This window comes from Podarcis erhardii (assembly GCF_964252035.2).
Source record: "Podarcis erhardii genome assembly, chromosome: 17".
Lineage (NCBI taxonomy): Eukaryota > Metazoa > Chordata > Lepidosauria > Squamata > Lacertidae > Podarcis > Podarcis erhardii.
In genome coordinates, this window is record NC_138515.1 from 106,782 (window position 1) to 126,043 (window position 19,262).

Consider the following 19,262-nt stretch of genomic DNA (forward strand, 5'->3'; position numbering starts at 1 on the left):
TGAATGAACACTGAAACAAACAACAACACCATGCCAATTGAAAGAAGCCCAATCAAAGCTTATTCGTCTTCTTTCTACGCATATGGAAGCAAAAAGACGCTGTTTTGTTATTTTGGTCTAATTACATAAACTTTGCGATTTCTGGGTCAATGTGCATTTTCACCAAAGAACACGACTTGAAATAAGCGGCATCCAAGATTCTTCTTTCTATGTAGTTGGAACCCAAAACAACCTGTTTTGCTTTGTTATGGCATTTTACACTTCGCGTTGCTCTTTGTGGGTGAACAAACACGGAAAACAATCCAAGCTTATTCGTCCTCTTTCTATTGAGATGGAACCAAAACACGTGTGCTTGAATTGGGCTGATAACAAACCTTTCACTCTGTGATTTCTGGGTGAATGTGCATTCTAGTTCCAAAACCAACAATTGGAAATAAGCCCCAACAGAGCTTTATCATCTTCTTTTGATGTAGGTGGAACCCAAAACTCCTTTTTGCTTTGGTTGAGGGCGATTCTGGTGCACACCCAACAACACCATGCGAATTGAAAGAAGCCCAATCAAAACTTATTCGTCGTCTTTCTACGCATATGGAAGCAAAAAGACGCTGTTTTGTTATTTTGGTCTAATTACATAAACTTTGCGATTTCTGGGTCAATGTGCATTTTCACCAAAGAACACGATTTGAAAAAAGAGAAAGCCAAGATTCTTCTTTCTATGTAGTTGGAACCCAAAACAACCTGTTTTGTTTTGTTACGGCATTTTACAATTCGCGTTGCTATTTCTGGGTGAATGAAAACCGAAAGAAAAATCCAAGCTTATTCGTCCTCTTTCTATTGAGATGGAACCAAGACTTCTCTCCTTAATTTGGGCTGATAACAAACCTTTCACTCTGCGATTTTTGGGTGAATGTGCATTCTAACGCGAAAAACAACAATTGGAAATAAGCCCCACCAGAGCTTATCCTCTTTATGCAGACGGAACCCAAAAAGCCTTTTTGCTTTGGTTGGGGGTGATTCTGGTGCACACCATGCGAATTGAAAGAAGCCCAATCAAAGCTTATTCATCGTGTAGAAACGCACATAGAAGCGAAAAGACGGTGTTTTGTTATTTTGGTCTCATTACATACACTTTGCGAATTCTGGGTCAATGTGCATTTTCACCAAAGAACACGACTTGAAATAAGCGGGATCCAAGATTCTTCTTTCTATGTAGTTGGAACCCAAAACAACCTGTTTTGCTTTGTTATGGCATTTTACACTTCGCGTTGCTCTTTGTGGGTGAACAAACACGGAAAACAATCCAAGCTTATTCGTCCTCTTTCTATTGAGATGGAACCAAAACACGTGTGCTTGAATTGGGCTGATAACAAACCTTTCACTCTGTGATTTCTGGGTGAATGTGCATTCTAGTTCCAAAACCAACAATTGGAAATAAGCCCCAACAGAGCTTTATCATCTTCTTTTTATGTAGGTGGAACCCAAAACTCCTTTTTGCTTTGGTTGAGGGCGATTCTGGTGCACACCCAACAACACCATGCGAATTGAAAGAAACCCAATTCTACGCATATGGAAGCAAAAAGACGCTGTTTTGTTATTTTGGTCTAATTACATAAACTTTGCGAATTCTGGGTCAATGTGCATTTTCACCAAAGAACACGATTTGAAAAAAGAGAAAGCCAAGATTCTTCTTTCTATGTAATTGGAAGCCAAAACAACCTGTTTTGCTTTGTTATGGCATTTTACAATTCGCGTTGCTATTTCTGGGTGAATGAAAACCGAAAGAAAAATCCAAGCTTATTCGTCCTCTTTCTATTGAGATGGAACCAAGACTTCTCTCCTTAATTTGGGCTGATAACAAACCTTTCACTCTGCGATTTTTGGGTGAATGTGCATTCTAACGCGAAAAACAACAATTGGAAATAAGCCCCACCAGAGCTTAATCATCCTCTTTATGCAGACGGAACCCAAAAAGCCTTTTTGCTTTGGTTGGGGGTGATTCTGGTGCACACCATGCGAATTGAAAGAAGCCCAACCAAAGCTTATTCATCGTGTAGAAACGCACATAGAAGCAAAAAGACGGTGTTTTGTTATTTTGGTCTCATTACATAAACTTTGCGAATTCTGGGTCAATGTGCATTTTCACCAAAGAACACGACTTGAAATAAGCGGCATCCAAGATTCTTCTTTCTATGTAGTTGGAACCCGAAACAACCTGTTATGCTTTGTTTTGGCATTACACTTTGCTATTTGTGGGTGAATGAACACTGAAACAAACACCACCACCATGCGAATTGAAAGAAGCCCAATCAAAGCTTATTCGTCTTCTTTCTACGCATATGGAAGCAAAAAGACGCTGTTTTGTTATTTTGGTCTAATTACAAAAACTTCGCGATTTCTGGGTCAATGTGCATTTTCACCAAAGAACACGACTTGAAATAAGCGGCATCCAAGATTCTTCTTTCTATGTAGTTGGAACCCAAAACAACCTGTTTTGCTTTGTTATGGCATTTTACACTTCGCGTTGCTCTTTGTGGGTGAACGAACACGGAAAACAATCCAAGCTTATTCGTCCTCTTTCTATTGAGATGGAACCAAAACACGTGTGCTTGAATTGGGCTGATAACAAACCTTTCACTCTGTGATTTCTGGGTGAATGTGCATTCTAGTTCCAAAACCAACAATTGGAAATAAGCCCCAACAGAGCTTTATCATCTTCTTTTTATGTAGGTGGAACCCAAAACTCCTTTTTGCTTTGGTTGAGGGCGATTCTGGTGCACACCCAACAACACCATGCGAATTGAAAGAAACCCAATCAAAACTTATTCGTCGTCTTTCTACGCATATGGAAGCAAAAAGACGCTGTTTTGTTATTTTGGTCTAATTACATAAACTTTGCGATTTCTGGGTCAATGTGCATTTTCACCAAAGAACACGACTTGAAAAAAGAGAAAGCCAAGATTCTTCTTTCTATGTAGTTGGAACCCAAAACAACCTGTTTTGCTTTGTTATGGCATTTTACAATTCGCGTTGCTATTTCTGGGTGAATGAAAACCGAAAGAAAAATCCAAGCTTATTCGTCCTCTTTCTATTGAGATGGAACCAAGACTTCTCTCCTTAATTTGGGCTGATAACAAACCTTTCACTCTGCGATTTTTGGGTGAATGTGCATTCTAACGCGAAAAACAACAATTGGAAATAAGCCCCACCAGAGCTTAATCATCCTCTTTATGCAGACGGAACCCAAAAAGCCTTTTTGCTTTGGTTGGGGGTGATTCTGGTGCACACCATGCGAATTGAAAGAAGCCCAATCAAAGCTTATTCATCGTGTAGAAACACACATAGAAGCGAAAAGACGGTGTTTTGTTATTTTGGTCTCATTACATACACTTTGCGAATTCTGGGTCAATGTGCATTTACATCAAAGAACACGACTTGAAATAAGCACAATCCAAGATTCTTCTTTCTATGTAGATGGAACCCAAAACAACCTGTTATGCTTTGTTTTGGCATTACACTTTGCTATTTGTGGGTGAATGAACACTGAAACAAACAACAACACCATGCCAATTGAAAGAAGCCCAATCAAAGCTTATTCGTCTTCTTTCTACGCATATGGAAGCAAAAAGACGCTGTTTTGTTATTTTGGTCTAATTACATAAACTTTGCGATTTCTGGGTCAATCTGCATTTTCACCAAAGAACACGACTTGAAATAAGCGGCATCCAAGATTCTTCTTTCTATGTAGTTGGAACCCAAAACAACCTGTTTTGCTTTGTTATGGCATTTTACACTTCGCGTTGCTCTTTGTGGGTGAACAAACACGGAAAACAATCCAAGCTTATTCGTCCTCTTTCTATTGAGATGGAACCAAAACACGTGTGCTTGAATTGGGCTGATAACAAACCTTTCACTCTGTGATTTCTGGGTGAATGTGCATTCTAGTTCCAAAACCAACAATTGGAAATAAGCCCCAACAGAGCTTTATCATCTTCTTTTTATGTAGGTGGAACCCAAAACTCCTTTTTACTTTGGTTGAGGGCGATTCTGGTGCACACCCAACAACACCATGCGAATTGAAAGAAACCCAATCAAAACTTATTCGTCGTCTTTCTACGCATATGGAAGCAAAAAGACGCTGTTTTGTTATTTTGGTCTAATTACATAAACTTTGCGATTTCTGGGTCAATGTGCATTTTCACCAAAGAACACGACTTGAAATAAGCGGCATCCAAGATTCTTCTTTCTATGTAGTTGGAACCCAAAACAACCTGTTTTGCTTTGTTATGGCATTTTACACTTCGCGTTGCTCTTTGTGGGTGAACGAACACGGAAAACAGTCCAAGCTTATTCGCCCTCTTTCTATTGAGATGGAACCAAAACACGTGTGCTTGAATTGGGCTGATAACAAACCTTTCACTCTGTGATTTCTGGGTGAATGTGCATTCTAGTTCCAAAACCAACAATTGGAAATAAGCCCCAACAGAGCTTTATCATCTTCTTTTTATGTAGGTGGAACCCAAAACTCCTTTTTGCTTTGGTTGAGGGCGATTCTGGTGCACACCCAACAACACCATGCGAATTGAAAGAAGCCCAATCAAAACTTATTCGTCGTCTTTCTACGCATATGGAAGCAAAAAGACGCTGTTTTGTTATTTTGGTCTAATTACATAAACTTTGCGAATTCTGGGTCAATGTGCATTTTCACCAAAGAACACGATTTGAAAAAAGAGAAAGCCTAGATTCTTCTTTCTATGTAGTTGGAACCCAAAACAACCTGTTTTGTTTTGTTACGGCATTTTACAATTCGCGTTGCTATTTCTGGGTGAATGAAAACCGAAAGAAAAATCCAAGCTTATTCGTCCTCTTTCTATTGAGATGGAACCAAGACTTCTCTCCTTAATTTGGGCTGATAACAAACCTTTCACTCTGCGATTTTTGGGTGAATGTGCATTCTAACGCGAAAAACAACAATTGGAAATAAGCCCCACCAGAGCTTAATCATCCTCTTTATGCAGACGGAACCCAAAAAGCCTTTTTGCTTTGGTTGGGGGTGATTCTGGTGCACACCATGCGAATTGAAAGAAGCCCAACCAAAGCTTATTCATCATGTAGAAACGCACATAGAAGCGAAAAGACGGTGTTTTGTTATTTTGGTCTCATTACATACACTTTGCGAATTCTGGGTCAATGTGCATTTACATCAAAGAACATGACTTGAAATAAGCAAAATCCAAGATTCTTCTTTCTATGTAGATGGAACCCAAAACAACCTGTTATGCTTTGTTTTGGCATTACACTTTGCTATTTGTGGGTGAATGAACACTGAAACAAACAACAACACCATGCCAATTGAAAGAAGCCCAATCAAAGCTTATTCGTCTTCTTTCTACGCATATGGAAGCAAAAAGACGCTGTTTTGTTATTTTGGTCTAATTACATAAACTTTGCGATTTCTGGGTCAATGTGCATTTTCACCAAAGAACACGACTTGAAATAAGCGGCATCCAAGATTCTTCTTTCTATGTAGTTGGAACCCAAAACAACCTGTTTTGCTTTGTTATGGCATTTTACACTTCGCGTTGCTCTTTGTGGGTGAACAAACACGGAAAACAATCCAAGCTTATTCGTCCTCTTTCTATTGAGATGGAACCAAAACACGTGTGCTTGAATTGGGCTGATAACAAACCTTTCACTCTGTGATTTCTGGGTGAATGTGCATTCTAGTTCCAAAACCAACAATTGGAAATAAGCCCCAACAGAGCTTTATCATCTTCTTTTGATGTAGGTGGAACCCAAAACTCCTTTTTGCTTTGGTTGAGGGCGATTCTGGTGCACACCCAACAACACCATGCGAATTGAAAGAAGCCCAATCAAAACTTATTCGTCGTCTTTCTACGCATATGGAAGCAAAAAGACGCTGTTTTGTTATTTTGGTCTAATTACATAAACTTTGCGATTTCTGGGTCAATGTGCATTTTCACCAAAGAACACGATTTGAAAAAAGAGAAAGCCAAGATTCTTCTTTCTATGTAGTTGGAACCCAAAACAACCTGTTTTGTTTTGTTACGGCATTTTACAATTCGCGTTGCTATTTCTGGGTGAATGAAAACCGAAAGAAAAATCCAAGCTTATTCGTCCTCTTTCTATTGAGATGGAACCAAGACTTCTCTCCTTAATTTGGGCTGATAACAAACCTTTCACTCTGCGATTTTTGGGTGAATGTGCATTCTAACGCGAAAAACAACAATTGGAAATAAGCCCCACCAGAGCTTATCCTCTTTATGCAGACGGAACCCAAAAAGCCTTTTTGCTTTGGTTGGGGGTGATTCTGGTGCACACCATGCGAATTGAAAGAAGCCCAATCAAAGCTTATTCATCGTGTAGAAACGCACATAGAAGCGAAAAGACGGTGTTTTGTTATTTTGGTCTCATTACATACACTTTGCGAATTCTGGGTCAATGTGCATTTTCACCAAAGAACACGACTTGAAATAAGCGGGATCCAAGATTCTTCTTTCTATGTAGTTGGAACCCAAAACAACCTGTTTTGCTTTGTTATGGCATTTTACACTTCGCGTTGCTCTTTGTGGGTGAACAAACACGGAAAACAATCCAAGCTTATTCGTCCTCTTTCTATTGAGATGGAACCAAAACACGTGTGCTTGAATTGGGCTGATAACAAACCTTTCACTCTGTGATTTCTGGGTGAATGTGCATTCTAGTTCCAAAACCAACAATTGGAAATAAGCCCCAACAGAGCTTTATCATCTTCTTTTTATGTAGGTGGAACCCAAAACTCCTTTTTGCTTTGGTTGAGGGCGATTCTGGTGCACACCCAACAACACCATGCGAATTGAAAGAAACCCAATTCTACGCATATGGAAGCAAAAAGACGCTGTTTTGTTATTTTGGTCTAATTACATAAACTTTGCGAATTCTGGGTCAATGTGCATTTTCACCAAAGAACACGATTTGAAAAAAGAGAAAGCCAAGATTCTTCTTTCTATGTAATTGGAAGCCAAAACAACCTGTTTTGCTTTGTTATGGCATTTTACAATTCGCGTTGCTATTTCTGGGTGAATGAAAACCGAAAGAAAAATCCAAGCTTATTCGTCCTCTTTCTATTGAGATGGAACCAAGACTTCTCTCCTTAATTTGGGCTGATAACAAACCTTTCACTCTGCGATTTTTGGGTGAATGTGCATTCTAACGCGAAAAACAACAATTGGAAATAAGCCCCACCAGAGCTTAATCATCCTCTTTATGCAGACGGAACCCAAAAAGCCTTTTTGCTTTGGTTGGGGGTGATTCTGGTGCACACCATGCGAATTGAAAGAAGCCCAACCAAAGCTTATTCATCGTGTAGAAACGCACATAGAAGCAAAAAGACGGTGTTTTGTTATTTTGGTCTCATTACATAAACTTTGCGAATTCTGGGTCAATGTGCATTTTCACCAAAGAACACGACTTGAAATAAGCGGCATCCAAGATTCTTCTTTCTATGTAGTTGGAACCCGAAACAACCTGTTATGCTTTGTTTTGGCATTACACTTTGCTATTTGTGGGTGAATGAACACTGAAACAAACACCACCACCATGCGAATTGAAAGAAGCCCAATCAAAGCTTATTCGTCTTCTTTCTACGCATATGGAAGCAAAAAGACGCTGTTTTGTTATTTTGGTCTAATTACAAAAACTTCGCGATTTCTGGGTCAATGTGCATTTTCACCAAAGAACACGACTTGAAATAAGCGGCATCCAAGATTCTTCTTTCTATGTAGTTGGAACCCAAAACAACCTGTTTTGCTTTGTTATGGCATTTTACACTTCGCGTTGCTCTTTGTGGGTGAACGAACACGGAAAACAATCCAAGCTTATTCGTCCTCTTTCTATTGAGATGGAACCAAAACACGTGTGCTTGAATTGGGCTGATAACAAACCTTTCACTCTGTGATTTCTGGGTGAATGTGCATTCTAGTTCCAAAACCAACAATTGGAAATAAGCCCCAACAGAGCTTTATCATCTTCTTTTTATGTAGGTGGAACCCAAAACTCCTTTTTGCTTTGGTTGAGGGCGATTCTGGTGCACACCCAACAACACCATGCGAATTGAAAGAAACCCAATCAAAACTTATTCGTCGTCTTTCTACGCATATGGAAGCAAAAAGACGCTGTTTTGTTATTTTGGTCTAATTACATAAACTTTGCGATTTCTGGGTCAATGTGCATTTTCACCAAAGAACACGACTTGAAAAAAGAGAAAGCCAAGATTCTTCTTTCTATGTAGTTGGAACCCAAAACAACCTGTTTTGCTTTGTTATGGCATTTTACAATTCGCGTTGCTATTTCTGGGTGAATGAAAACCGAAAGAAAAATCCAAGCTTATTCGTCCTCTTTCTATTGAGATGGAACCAAGACTTCTCTCCTTAATTTGGGCTGATAACAAACCTTTCACTCTGCGATTTTTGGGTGAATGTGCATTCTAACGCGAAAAACAACAATTGGAAATAAGCCCCACCAGAGCTTAATCATCCTCTTTATGCAGACGGAACCCAAAAAGCCTTTTTGCTTTGGTTGGGGGTGATTCTGGTGCACACCATGCGAATTGAAAGAAGCCCAATCAAAGCTTATTCATCGTGTAGAAACACACATAGAAGCGAAAAGACGGTGTTTTGTTATTTTGGTCTCATTACATACACTTTGCGAATTCTGGGTCAATGTGCATTTACATCAAAGAACACGACTTGAAATAAGCACAATCCAAGATTCTTCTTTCTATGTAGATGGAACCCAAAACAACCTGTTATGCTTTGTTTTGGCATTACACTTTGCTATTTGTGGGTGAATGAACACTGAAACAAACAACAACACCATGCCAATTGAAAGAAGCCCAATCAAAGCTTATTCGTCTTCTTTCTACGCATATGGAAGCAAAAAGACGCTGTTTTGTTATTTTGGTCTAATTACATAAACTTTGCGATTTCTGGGTCAATCTGCATTTTCACCAAAGAACACGACTTGAAATAAGCGGCATCCAAGATTCTTCTTTCTATGTAGTTGGAACCCAAAACAACCTGTTTTGCTTTGTTATGGCATTTTACACTTCGCGTTGCTCTTTGTGGGTGAACAAACACGGAAAACAATCCAAGCTTATTCGTCCTCTTTCTATTGAGATGGAACCAAAACACGTGTGCTTGAATTGGGCTGATAACAAACCTTTCACTCTGTGATTTCTGGGTGAATGTGCATTCTAGTTCCAAAACCAACAATTGGAAATAAGCCCCAACAGAGCTTTATCATCTTCTTTTTATGTAGGTGGAACCCAAAACTCCTTTTTACTTTGGTTGAGGGCGATTCTGGTGCACACCCAACAACACCATGCGAATTGAAAGAAACCCAATCAAAACTTATTCGTCGTCTTTCTACGCATATGGAAGCAAAAAGACGCTGTTTTGTTATTTTGGTCTAATTACATAAACTTTGCGATTTCTGGGTCAATGTGCATTTTCACCAAAGAACACGACTTGAAATAAGCGGCATCCAAGATTCTTCTTTCTATGTAGTTGGAACCCAAAACAACCTGTTTTGCTTTGTTATGGCATTTTACACTTCGCGTTGCTCTTTGTGGGTGAACGAACACGGAAAACAGTCCAAGCTTATTCGCCCTCTTTCTATTGAGATGGAACCAAAACACGTGTGCTTGAATTGGGCTGATAACAAACCTTTCACTCTGTGATTTCTGGGTGAATGTGCATTCTAGTTCCAAAACCAACAATTGGAAATAAGCCCCAACAGAGCTTTATCATCTTCTTTTTATGTAGGTGGAACCCAAAACTCCTTTTTGCTTTGGTTGAGGGCGATTCTGGTGCACACCCAACAACACCATGCGAATTGAAAGAAGCCCAATCAAAACTTATTCGTCGTCTTTCTACGCATATGGAAGCAAAAAGACGCTGTTTTGTTATTTTGGTCTAATTACATAAACTTTGCGAATTCTGGGTCAATGTGCATTTTCACCAAAGAACACGATTTGAAAAAAGAGAAAGCCTAGATTCTTCTTTCTATGTAGTTGGAACCCAAAACAACCTGTTTTGTTTTGTTATGGCATTTTACAATTCGCGTTGCTATTTCTGGGTGAATGAAAACCGAAAGAAAAATCCAAGCTTATTCGTCCTCTTTCTATTGAGATGGAACCAAGACTTCTCTCCTTAATTTGGGCTGATAACAAACCTTTCACTCTGCGATTTTTGGGTGAATGTGCATTCTAACGCGAAAAACAACAATTGGAAATAAGCCCCACCAGAGCTTATCCTCTTTATGCAGACGGAACCCAAATAGCCTTTTTGCTTTGGTTGGGGGAGATTCTGGTGCACACCATGCGAATTGAAAGAAGCCCAATCAAAGCTTATTCATCGTGTAGAAACGCACATAGAAGCGAAAAGACGGTGTTTTGTTATTTTGGTCTCATTACATACACTTTGCGAATTCTGGGTCAATGTGCATTTTCACCAAAGAACACGACTTGAAATAAGCGGCATCCAAGATTCTTCTTTCTATGTAGTTGGAACCCAAAACAACCTGTTTTGCTTTGTTATGGCATTTTACACTTCGCGTTGCTCTTTGTGGGTGAACAAACACGGAAAACAATCCAAGCTTATTCGTCCTCTTTCTATTGAGATGGAACCAAAACGTGTGCTTGAATTGGGCTGATAACAAACCTTTCACTCTGTGATTTCTGGGTGAATGTGCATTCTAGTTCCAAAACCAACAATTGGAAATAAGCCCCAACAGAGCTTTATCATCTTCTTTTTATGTAGGTGGAACCCAAAACTCCTTTTTGCTTTGGTTGAGGGCGATTCTGGTGCACACCCAACAACACCATGCGAATTGAAAGAAACCCAATTCTACGCATATGGAAGCAAAAAGACGCTGTTTTGTTATTTTGGTCTAATTACATAAACTTTGCGAATTCTGGGTCAATGTGCATTTTCACCAAAGAACACGATTTGAAAAAAGAGAAAGCCAAGATTCTTCTTTCTATGTAATTGGAAGCCAAAACAACCTGTTTTGCTTTGTTATGGCATTTTACAATTCGCGTTGCTATTTCTGGGTGAATGAAAACCGAAAGAAAAATCCAAGCTTATTCGTCCTCTTTCTATTGAGATGGAACCAAGACTTCTCTCCTTAATTTGGGCTGATAACAAACCTTTCACTCTGCGATTTTTGGGTGAATGTGCATTCTAACGCGAAAAACAACAATTGGAAATAAGCCCCACCAGAGCTTAATCATCCTCTTTATGCAGACGGAACCCAAAAAGCCTTTTTGCTTTGGTTGGGGGTGATTCTGGTGCACACCATGCGAATTGAAAGAAGCCCAACCAAAGCTTATTCATCGTGTAGAAACGCACATAGAATCAAAAAGACGGTGTTTTGTTATTTTGGTCTCATTACATAAACTTTGCGAATTCTGGGTCAATGTGCATTTTCACCAAAGAACACGACTTGAAATAAGCGGCATCCAAGATTCTTCTTTCTATGTAGTTGGAACCCGAAACAACCTGTTATGCTTTGTTTTGGCATTACACTTTGCTATTTGTGGGTGAATGAACACTGAAACAAACACCACCACCATGCGAATTGAAAGAAGCCCAATCAAAGCTTATTCGTCTTCTTTCTACGCATATGGAAGCAAAAAGACGCTGTTTTGTTATTTTGGTCTAATTACAAAAACTTCGCGATTTCTGGGTCAATGTGCATTTTCACCAAAGAACACGACTTGAAATAAGCGGCATCCAAGATTCTTCTTTCTATGTAGTTGGAACCCAAAACAACCTGTTTTGCTTTGTTATGGCATTTTACACTTCGCGTTGCTCTTTGTGGGTGAACGAACACGGAAAACAATCCAAGCTTATTCGTCCTCTTTCTATTGAGATGGAACCAAAACACGTGTGCTTGAATTGGGCTGATAACAAACCTTTCACTCTGTGATTTCTGGGTGAATGTGCATTCTAGTTCCAAAACCAACAATTGGAAATAAGCCCCAACAGAGCTTTATCATCTTCTTTTTATGTAGGTGGAACCCAAAACTCCTTTTTGCTTTGGTTGAGGGCGATTCTGGTGCACACCCAACAACACCATGCGAATTGAAAGAAACCCAATCAAAACTTATTCGTCGTCTTTCTACGCATATGGAAGCAAAAAGACGCTGTTTTGTTATTTTGGTCTAATTACATAAACTTTGCGATTTCTGGGTCAATGTGCATTTTCACCAAAGAACACGACTTGAAAAAAGAGAAAGCCAAGATTCTTCTTTCTATGTAGTTGGAACCCAAAACAACCTGTTTTGCTTTGTTATGGCATTTTACAATTCGCGTTGCTATTTCTGGGTGAATGAAAACCGAAAGAAAAATCCAAGCTTATTCGTCCTCTTTCTATTGAGATGGAACCAAGACTTCTCTCCTTAATTTGGGCTGATAACAAACCTTTCACTCTGCGATTTTTGGGTGAATGTGCATTCTAACGCGAAAAACAACAATTGGAAATAAGCCCCACCAGAGCTTAATCATCCTCTTTATGCAGACGGAACCCAAAAAGCCTTTTTGCTTTGGTTGGGGGTGATTCTGGTGCACACCATGCGAATTGAAAGAAGCCCAATCAAAGCTTATTCATCGTGTAGAAACACACATAGAAGCGAAAAGACGGTGTTTTGTTATTTTGGTCTCATTACATACACTTTGCGAATTCTGGGTCAATGTGCATTTACATCAAAGAACACGACTTGAAATAAGCACAATCCAAGATTCTTCTTTCTATGTAGATGGAACCCAAAACAACCTGTTATGCTTTGTTTTGGCATTACACTTTGCTATTTGTGGGTGAATGAACACTGAAACAAACAACAACACCATGCCAATTGAAAGAAGCCCAATCAAAGCTTATTCGTCTTCTTTCTACGCATATGGAAGCAAAAAGACGCTGTTTTGTTATTTTGGTCTAATTACATAAACTTTGCGATTTCTGGGTCAATCTGCATTTTCACCAAAGAACACGACTTGAAATAAGCGGCATCCAAGATTCTTCTTTCTATGTAGTTGGAACCCAAAACAACCTGTTTTGCTTTGTTATGGCATTTTACACTTCGCGTTGCTCTTTGTGGGTGAACAAACACGGAAAACAATCCAAGCTTATTCGTCCTCTTTCTATTGAGATGGAACCAAAACACGTGTGCTTGAATTGGGCTGATAACAAACCTTTCACTCTGTGATTTCTGGGTGAATGTGCATTCTAGTTCCAAAACCAACAATTGGAAATAAGCCCCAACAGAGCTTTATCATCTTCTTTTTATGTAGGTGGAACCCAAAACTCCTTTTTACTTTGGTTGAGGGCGATTCTGGTGCACACCCAACAACACCATGCGAATTGAAAGAAACCCAATCAAAACTTATTCGTCGTCTTTCTACGCATATGGAAGCAAAAAGACGCTGTTTTGTTATTTTGGTCTAATTACATAAACTTTGCGATTTCTGGGTCAATGTGCATTTTCACCAAAGAACACGACTTGAAATAAGCGGCATCCAAGATTCTTCTTTCTATGTAGTTGGAACCCAAAACAACCTGTTTTGCTTTGTTATGGCATTTTACACTTCGCGTTGCTCTTTGTGGGTGAACGAACACGGAAAACAATCCAAGCTTATTCGCCCTCTTTCTATTGAGATGGAACCAAAACACGTGTGCTTGAATTGGGCTGATAACAAACCTTTCACTCTGTGATTTCTGGGTGAATGTGCATTCTAGTTCCAAAACCAACAATTGGAAATAAGCCCCAACAGAGCTTTATCATCTTCTTTTTATGTAGGTGGAACCCAAAACTCCTTTTTGCTTTGGTTGAGGGCGATTCTGGTGCACACCCAACAACACCATGCGAATTGAAAGAAGCCCAATCAAAACTTATTCGTCGTCTTTCTACGCATATGGAAGCAAAAAGACGCTGTTTTGTTATTTTGGTCTAATTACATAAACTTTGCGAATTCTGGGTCAATGTGCATTTTCACCAAAGAACACGATTTGAAAAAAGAGAAAGCCTAGATTCTTCTTTCTATGTAGTTGGAACCCAAAACAACCTGTTTTGTTTTGTTATGGCATTTTACAATTCGCGTTGCTATTTCTGGGTGAATGAAAACCGAAAGAAAAATCCAAGCTTATTCGTCCTCTTTCTATTGAGATGGAACCAAGACTTCTCTCCTTAATTTGGGCTGATAACAAACCTTTCACTCTGCGATTTTTGGGTGAATGTGCATTCTAACGCGAAAAACAACAATTGGAAATAAGCCCCACCAGAGCTTATCCTCTTTATGCAGACGGAACCCAAATAGCCTTTTTGCTTTGGTTGGGGGAGATTCTGGTGCACACCATGCGAATTGAAAGAAGCCCAATCAAAGCTTATTCATCGTGTAGAAACGCACATAGAAGCGAAAAGACGGTGTTTTGTTATTTTGGTCTCATTACATACACTTTGCGAATTCTGGGTCAATGTGCATTTTCACCAAAGAACACGACTTGAAATAAGCGGCATCCAAGATTCTTCTTTCTATGTAGTTGGAACCCAAAACAACCTGTTTTGCTTTGTTATGGCATTTTACACTTCGCGTTGCTCTTTGTGGGTGAACAAACACGGAAAACAATCCAAGCTTATTCGTCCTCTTTCTATTGAGATGGAACCAAAACACGTGTGCTTGAATTGGGCTGATAACAAACCTTTCACTCTGTGATTTCTGGGTGAATGTGCATTCTAGTTCCAAAACCAACAATTGGAAATAAGCCCCAACAGAGCTTTATCATCTTCTTTTTATGTAGGTGGAACCCAAAACTCCTTTTTGCTTTGGTTGAGGGCGATTCTGGTGCACACCCAACAACACCATGCGAATTGAAAGAAACCCAATTCTACGCATATGGAAGCAAAAAGACGCTGTTTTGTTATTTTGGTCTAATTACATAAACTTTGCGAATTCTGGGTCAATGTGCATTTTCACCAAAGAACACGATTTGAAAAAAGAGAAAGCCAAGATTCTTCTTTCTATGTAATTGGAAGCCAAAACAACCTGTTTTGCTTTGTTATGGCATTTTACAATTCGCGTTGCTATTTCTGGGTGAATGAAAACCGAAAGAAAAATCCAAGCTTATTCGTCCTCTTTCTATTGAGATGGAACCAAGACTTCTCTCCTTAATTTGGGCTGATAACAAACCTTTCACTCTGCGATTTTTGGGTGAATGTGCATTCTAACGCGAAAAACAACAATTGGAAATAAGCCCCACCAGAGCTTAATCATCCTCTTTATGCAGACGGAACCCAAAAAGCCTTTTTGCTTTGGTTGGGGGTGATTCTGGTGCACACCATGCGAATTGAAAGAAGCCCAACCAAAGCTTATTCATCGTGTAGAAACGCACATAGAAGCAAAAAGACGGTGTTTTGTTATTTTGGTCTCATTACATAAACTTTGCGAATTCTGGGTCAATGTGCATTTTCACCAAAGAACACGACTTGAAATAAGCGGCATCCAAGATTCTTCTTTCTATGTAGTTGGAACCCGAAACAACCTGTTATGCTTTGTTTTGGCATTACACTTTGCTATTTGTGGGTGAATGAACACTGAAACAAACACCACCACCATGCGAATTGAAAGAAGCCCAATCAAAGCTTATTCGTCTTCTTTCTACGCATATGGAAGCAAAAAGACGCTGTTTTGTTATTTTGGTCTAATTACAAAAACTTCGCGATTTCTGGGTCAATGTGCATTTTCACCAAAGAACACGACTTGAAATAAGCGGCATCCAAGATTCTTCTTTCTATGTAGTTGGAACCCAAAACAACCTGTTTTGCTTTGTTATGGCATTTTACACTTCGCGTTGCTCTTTGTGGGTGAACGAACACGGAAAACAATCCAAGCTTATTCGTCCTCTTTCTATTGAGATGGAACCAAAACACGTGTGCTTGAATTGGGCTGATAACAAACCTTTCACTCTGTGATTTCTGGGTGAATGTGCATTCTAGTTCCAAAACCAACAATTGGAAATAAGCCCCAACAGAGCTTTATCATCTTCTTTTTATGTAGGTGGAACCCAAAACTCCTTTTTGCTTTGGTTGAGGGCGATTCTGGTGCACACCCAACAACACCATGCGAATTGAAAGAAACCCAATCAAAACTTATTCGTCGTCTTTCTACGCATATGGAAGCAAAAAGACGCTGTTTTGTTATTTTGGTCTAATTACATAAACTTTGCGATTTCTGGGTCAATGTGCATTTTCACCAAAGAACACGACTTGAAAAAAGAGAAAGCCAAGATTCTTCTTTCTATGTAGTTGGAACCCAAAACAACCTGTTTTGCTTTGTTATGGCATTTTACAATTCGCGTTGCTATTTCTGGGTGAATGAAAACCGAAAGAAAAATCCAAGCTTATTCGTCCTCTTTCTATTGAGATGGAACCAAGACTTCTCTCCTTAATTTGGGCTGATAACAAACCTTTCACTCTGCGATTTTTGGGTGAATGTGCATTCTAACGCGAAAAACAACAATTGGAAATAAGCCCCACCAGAGCTTAATCATCCTCTTTATGCAGACGGAACCCAAAAAGCCTTTTTGCTTTGGTTGGGGGTGATTCTGGTGCACACCATGCGAATTGAAAGAAGCCCAATCAAAGCTTATTCATCGTGTAGAAACGCACATAGAAGCGAAAAGACGGTGTTTTGTTATTTTGGTCTCATTACATACACTTTGCGAATTCTGGGTCAATGTGCATTTACATCAAAGAACACGACTTGAAATAAGCACAATCCAAGATTCTTCTTTCTATGTAGATGGAACCCAAAACAACCTGTTATGCTTTGTTTTGGCATTACACTTTGCTATTTGTGGGTGAATGAACACTGAAACAAACAACACCACCATGCGAATTGAAAGAAGCCCAATCAAAGCTTATTCGTCTTCTTTCTACGCATATGGAAGCAAAAAGACGCTGTTTTGTTATTTTGGTCTAATTACATAAACTTTGCGATTTCTGGGTCAATGTGCATTTTCAGCAAAGAACACGACTTGAAAAAAGAGAAAGCCAAGATTCTTCTTTCTATGTAGTTGGAAGCCAAAACAACCTGTTTTGCTTTGTTATGGCATTTTACAATTCGCGTTGCTATTTCTGGGTGAATGAAAACCGAAAGAAAAATCCAAGGTTATTCGTCCTCTTTCTATTGAGATGGAACCAAGACTTCTCTCCTTAATTTGGGCTGATAACAAACCTTTCACTCTGCGATTTTTGGGTGAATGTGCATTCTAACGCGAAAAACAACAATTGGAAATAAGCCCCACCAGAGCTTAATCATCCTCTTTATGCAGACGGAACCCAAAAAGCCTTTTTGCTTTGGTTGGGGGTGATTCTGGTGCACACCATGCGAATTGAAAGAAGCCCAACCAAAGCTTATTCATCGTGTAGAAAGAAACGCACATAGAAGCGAAAAGACGGTGTTTTGTTATTTTGGTCTCATTACATACACTTTGCGAATTCTGGGTCAATGTGCATTTTCACCAAAGAACACGACTTGAAATAAGCGGCATCCAAGATTCTTCTTCCTATGTAGTTGGAACCCGAAGCAACCTGTTATGCTTTGTTTTGGCATTACACTTTGCTATTTGTGGGTGAATGAACACTGAAACAAACAACACCACCATGCGAATTGAAAGAAGCCCAACCAAAGCTTATTCATCGTGTAGAAAGAAACGCACATAGAAGCGAAAAGACGGTGTTTTGTTATTTTGGTCTCATTACATACACTTTGCGAATTCTGGGTCAATGTGCATTTTCACCAAAGAACACGACTTGAAATAAGCGGGATCCAAGATTCTTCTTTCTATGTAGTTGGAACCCAAAACAACCTGTTTTGCTTTGTTATGGCATTTTACACTTCGCGTTGCTCTTTGTGGGTGAACAAACACGGAAAACAATCCAAGCTTATTCGTCCTCTTTCTATTGAGATGGAACCAAAACACGTGTGCTTGAATTGGGCTGATAACAAACCTTTCACTCTGTGATTTCTGGGTGAATGTGCATTCTAGTTCCAAAACCAACAATTGGAAATAAGCCCCAACAGAGCTTTATCATCTTCTTTTTATGTAGGTGGAACCCAAAACTCCTTTTTGCTTTGGTTGAGGGCGATTCTGGTGCACACCCAACAACACCATGCGAATTGAAAGAAACCCAATTCTACGCATATGGAAGCAAAAAGACGCTGTTTTGTTATTTTGGTCTAATTACATAAACTTTGCGAATTCTGGGTCAATGTGCATTTTCACCAAAGAACACGATTTGAAAAAAGAGAAAGCCAAGATTCTTCTTTCTATGTAGTTGGAAGCCAAAACAACCTGTTTTGCTTTGTTATGGCATTTTACAATTCGCGTTGCTATTTCTGGGTGAATGAAAACCGAAAGAAAAATCCAAGCTTATTCGTCCTCTTTCTATTGAGATGGAACCAAGACTTCTCTCCTTAATTTGGGCTGATAACAAACCTTTCACTCTGCGATTTTTGGGTGAATGTGCATTCTAACGCGAAAACAATTGGAAATAAGCCCCACCAGAGCTTAATCATCCTCTTTATGCAGACGGAACCCAAAAAGCCTTTTTGCTTTGGTTGGGGGTGATTCTGGTGCACACCATGCGAATTGAAAGAAGCCCAACCAAAGCTTATTCATCATGTAGAAACGCACATAGAAGCGAAAAGACGGTGTTTTGTTATTTTGGTCTCATTACATACACTTTGCGAATTCTGGGTCAATGTGCATTTACATCAAAGAACATGACTTGAAATAAGCAAAATCCAAGATTCTTCTTTCTATGTAGTTGGAACCCGAAACAACCTGTTATGCTTTGTTTTGGCATTACACTTTGCTATTTGTGGGTGAATGAACACTGAAACAAACACCACCACCATGCGAATTGAAAGAAGCCCAATCAAAGCTTATTCGTCTTCTTTCTACGCATATGGAAGCAAAAAGACGCTGTTTTGTTATTTTGGTCTAATTACAAAAACTTCGCGATTTCTGGGTCAATGTGCATTTTCACCAAAGAACACGACTTGAAATAAGCGGCATCCAAGATTCTTCTTTCTATGTAGTTGGAACCCAAAACAACCTGTTTTGCTTTGTTATGGCATTTTACACTTCGCGTTGCTCTTTGTGGGTGAACGAACACGGAAAACAATCCAAGCTTATTCGTCCTC